General features: G+C 40.1%; 1 pseudogene; it reads left to right on the top strand.

The window, feature by feature from the left end:
* Positions 1 to 349: 349 nt before the first annotated feature.
* Positions 350 to 1,873, top strand: LOC146708491 (uncharacterized; annotated as a pseudogene).
* The last annotated feature ends 2,901 nt before the right edge of the window (positions 1,874 to 4,774 follow it).

Here is a 4,774-nt window from a genome sequence, read left to right as displayed (position 1 = left end):
AGTGAAGTGAACAGAAGGAAATCTGTGGAAATCGTTTCGTTGCTTCAACCGGATAAGGTAAAAAATAAATGAATAAATAAAAAAACATTTCTGGATAAATTACTTTTATTCCTGATAAAATAACCTTCAGTACATTGCTCTATCAAATAATATGTGAAGTCAAATTGTTAATATACTGTATATTGTTAGTGTGACATATCACACATATATTTTTGTCTTATCAGTTGTTGGATTTCATTAGTGAACTGCAGTGCAAAGCATTTAACAGTGACGATTTTAAAATCCCATTGCAGAACATTTTGTTATTGTGTCAAAGATTCCTAAAAACCTGACTGCCTTTTCTTTCTAGATGTTGGAATTGGATTGCAGGCATTTGAAATTGCCTCTTCTGACGCTGGAAAATCTTGGAAAAATCATCACCCCCTATGTGAAAGATGTTTCAGAGGAGTAAGTCACACATTTAAAGCCATCAAGCTTACAAGCAGCAAAAATGATCACTAATACACACATATACTCTGGTTAAATGTTTGTTTTCTCAACTATTTATCTTTTTTTCATCTTTTAGTCAGTGGGCGTCCTTAGCCGATGGTGACCCTGGATCAAAAGCTGTCATTCTGTTGTCCAACATGTGCCATGCGATTATAGAAGAAATTAGCGCCTTGGTCCTGGAGGTTGTAGAACCTCAGGTTCTTGCCAAGGGGCACAATCATGCATGTGGAGATAAGGTAAGTTTGCAGGATGGCTGCAGCTGCTGCAGAGTAACAGAAAATAATATTCAAGCCAGCTTCAGAAACACCCTTCATCACTGTTTTGGTGAAGCCCTGTCCACGGCACAAGGTAAGTCCCACAACTTGGATATATTAGTAAAGCTGTTTCAGCAGAAATTACTAAAAGAGTCAACACGTCGCTGGCTCGTATCACAGGGCCAGCTCCTACCCCACAAACCCATGACTCAGTGACAGGTATGAGCATTATACAAATGGTGTATAATGTGACTGAGAGTTTTAAATGCATCTTGAATGTCAGCAGAAAAATCACAGACAAGGCATCTGACAGCATGACATGCTCAGACTCTAACTGTAAGCAGACCTGCTGTCTAGATGTGGAGGAGGAGGAAGATGCAGAAATCCCACAAATAAGTGACTGTTCCTTAGAGAATTCATTGTGCACGGATAATCTGAGTCCTCCTCCAACTCCAGAGCTCCCTAAGTATTCAGAAACATTTGTCCCTTCAGCATTGATTTTAGCCTACCAGGAGAATTCTTCACCAAGTCTGGAGTCTCCTGACTGTCCAGTCAACATGACCTTTCTTACTGTGCTTCTTGCTAAGTTAGTCGACCATATTGCATCAAAAACCAGAACATCCATACTAAACGTGGACCTGATTCAATTAATGGGTGGTGTAACAATGAGGGCTGAAAAAGAACTGGATTCCATTCCCCCACCAAGTGTTGAAAACCTGCACATCCCCATCTATAAAAAGCTGTGCAAGGAGTTTGGATCCAAATACTTGTTGCAGGCTGCCATGGAATCTGGTGACGAAGCATTTGAGATTGCTGTTTCAGAGGTTTTAGTGTCACAGCTCCAGAAATCTTTAGTAAGGTCAAAGAATTCTGGGATGATATGGAGAGTTGTCAAGGATGGTAAACTTTCTCCAGTGCGTGAGATTCCAACACCAGAGTCCCCCAGTGAAGAAAGTAATGAACAAAAAATACCCCTGCCTTCAAGCACATCACCAGCCAGTACTCTCAAGAAGAGTACTGGCTGGTTTTCTCGTCTTTTCAACACGCTCAATAGAGCCCTGGACAGTGACATTCACAGACTTGACTATACAGTGACAAACCCACCCGTCTGGACAAACCCTGTTCTGTAATTTCTATCTTGAAAACTGATCTGAGGCTCATTTCTCAAGATAAGAAAAAATGCAATGTAGGGCTTGTTAACTCATTCACTGCCAGCCATTGGCAGTGAATGAGTTAAACCCATTGACTCATTCACTGCAATTGACGGCTATAGACGTCAATGGCAGTGAATGAGTTAAAATACCTCTTAGAAAGTTAAGTTAACAAAGGAGATCTGGAATTTTAAAAAGACCTACAAACAATCATCTTTTCAAAAGTTGGGACATGTGCAACTATTTAAAAATAGTGCACAGATAATGATTTTTGGACACATAAGCTGTAATCTTAAATGTAATACATTGGATAATTGAAAAAATGCTAATTTGCTTTCCTCAAAACACAAGGTAAGACAAGAGTACACTCACCATGTGTCTGTCACTGGCCAGTTGTTAATGTCTGACTGTGTCCATCCTAAATTAGCTCAGCTTGTTTAAACTAGTGTCCAGAATACTTTTGTGATCTGAATGAATGTACCAACTTTTTGGAAAGATGGTTCTCTTTTCCATCACCCCCAACCGGTCGCGGCAGATGGCCCCGCCCCTTCCTGAACCTGGTTCTGCCGGTTTCTTCCTGTTAAAAGGGAGTTTTTCCTTCCCGCTGTCGCCACGTGCTTGTTCATAGGGGATCATCTGATTGTTGGAGGGCTTTTTTGTAGGGTCTTTGCCTATGGTGCTATATCTCTATAACATCGTACTGAATTCTAAGCACCATAGTGGTTCTGTGGGTGATCATCAGAGGAAGGTTTAGGAGTATTTTGCTCCCTCAGCCGCTCTCTGGGGTTCATCCTGTGTTCTTGGCTTTCCTCCAGATTCTCCTATTGGAAATTCCAAATTTATTACAAAAAACAATTGGAAAATAAAAGACAACAACAACTGAAAAATAACTTGGATCTGTTTTTTTCTTTCTGACTATTTTTAAAGCTTTTAGGCTGCATGTTTTAATTACTGTGAGGATAGGCTCTGATTTCAGTGGAGATTCAGTTTGCTCAGCATCACAAACATGCTTGTAGACGTTTTTTTCACCATTTCACAATTATTCTGTTTGTTGTTAATTTAAAAAGTAAATAATAATCTAACAGTTATAGCAGTATTGTGCAAAAGTCTTGAACTACCCCATTTTTTAATAGCAACATAAACACACATACATAGTTACAATGCTATTATGATACATTGTGAGACACCATTGTGATCTGACATTCCATCCTATACTATGACATTGTCTTTGGTGCTCAGCTGAACTGTCAATGGTACACGATTGAGGAATTTATATAAAAATATTTGCTTATAACTTATAAATGTTGGCACTCACAGTGGCCTAGGCATTGTTGAGTTAAAGTTTCATCTAGATTGGGTCACTTGTCTTGGAGGAAATAGGGAACATACAAACATATAAGGCTAAAATATGTTTTGAGACTACAGACAGAATTTTTGGGTCGAGAATTGCTTTAAAAGCTTTTTTAATAGTAAAAGACGACATGGTTTAGTCAAACAGTTTTGTAAGGATTATAACTAAACACTAGATGGAGACAAACACAAACTGAACTTCATGCCAGACACTGGTTTTATTAAAGTAAATAAAATTTAATACCGCGAAACTTCACATTTATTTGTTAACTAAAACACGGTTTGATTAGTGTCTAAACAACCTTAAAGTTTTGCAATGAGTTTTGGAAAAGAAGACAGCAAGATGAACATTATGAACAATATTTATGCTAATAAGATATAATGTACTTTATGTAACTGCCACTGAAGGATGTCAGAGAGGAATACCTCAGGATCTTCCAAACTCCAGGGATGCGTGCCAAAGCTCTGATGAAGATGATGGTATGACAGAGTTCAGACAGCAGTTCTGATAATAAGAATGTCTAATACACGTCTTCCTGCAGACAATGTTCCCTCTCACTTTTCATGTGTCTGAGCAAACACACAAACTCCCTGAGCGGTTGATGGACCTGATGGGCCTGGGTCAGGGCTCATGCATTGTTCTTCGGTTTAATGAATATTATAATTTCTATCTGACTATGTGGATTGTTTATTGTTGTTGTTGGTGTGATCTGCTCCTGGTCCCTTGTTTCCCTGTCTCTGTGTTTGGGTGTGTGTGTTGCGGTGTGTGAGTTTTGCTGCCATACCAGGCCTGGAGAGTCTTCAGCCTTTGAGCCAGCCACACCTGGTGGAATCAGCCACCTGTTGCCGATCGTCAAGGAAACACTACTCAAGAGAGGATCGGAGAGGCAGCCAGCGCGGGATTGTTAAACTAGGAACATAGTCAGTGCTCCTGCTCACAGTTACTGTGGTCGCTGAACTTCTCCTGTTGGAATGGTTAAAGTGTTTTTGTCGGCCGGTGGATGGGACGGTACTCACTGTGGACTCTCTCGTTTCCAGGTGGATTGTGGAAACGTGTGGCGGGAGCAGCACACTGTTGTACAAAGGCACCGAGGAGGACTAAACACTTACCACAGATCACGGCACGGGGATTAGGAACGAGCGCTCAGAGAACACAGACGCTGTGGATTGTTGGCACTGTTTTATAGTTTCTTTTCATTGTAAATAAACGCACCATCTCCATTCAGAAAGTCCTGCATTTGGGTCCTACTTTCCCCACACTGTGACAGGACCACTGTGAGCAACATCACACGTGTGCACTGTGGTCTCGCCAGCATCGCATCCATGCAAGTTACATAGTTTATCAAAAGAATCAAATTACAGCATTTACATTTCTGTTAGAATGTTTTAATTAAGTTCTTTAGCCCACTGACAGTGAAAATGACAAAGGTCTTCTTCATGACCTGTAGTATGTTAATGCTATTGGAAGTATAAATATTTAATTTTAGCTAAGGCAAAACATGAACTGCCAACCAAACCAACTATAAACTC

This window comes from Copadichromis virginalis, linkage group LG6 (assembly GCF_057382275.1).
Source record: "Copadichromis virginalis isolate Kocher_CV1m ecotype Utaka linkage group LG6, C_Virginalis_male_GT1.1, whole genome shotgun sequence".
Classification (NCBI taxonomy): Eukaryota; Metazoa; Chordata; class Actinopteri; order Cichliformes; family Cichlidae; genus Copadichromis; species Copadichromis virginalis.
Note: the sequence above shows the minus strand (reverse complement) of the source record. Positions and strands in the feature narration are given on the sequence as shown.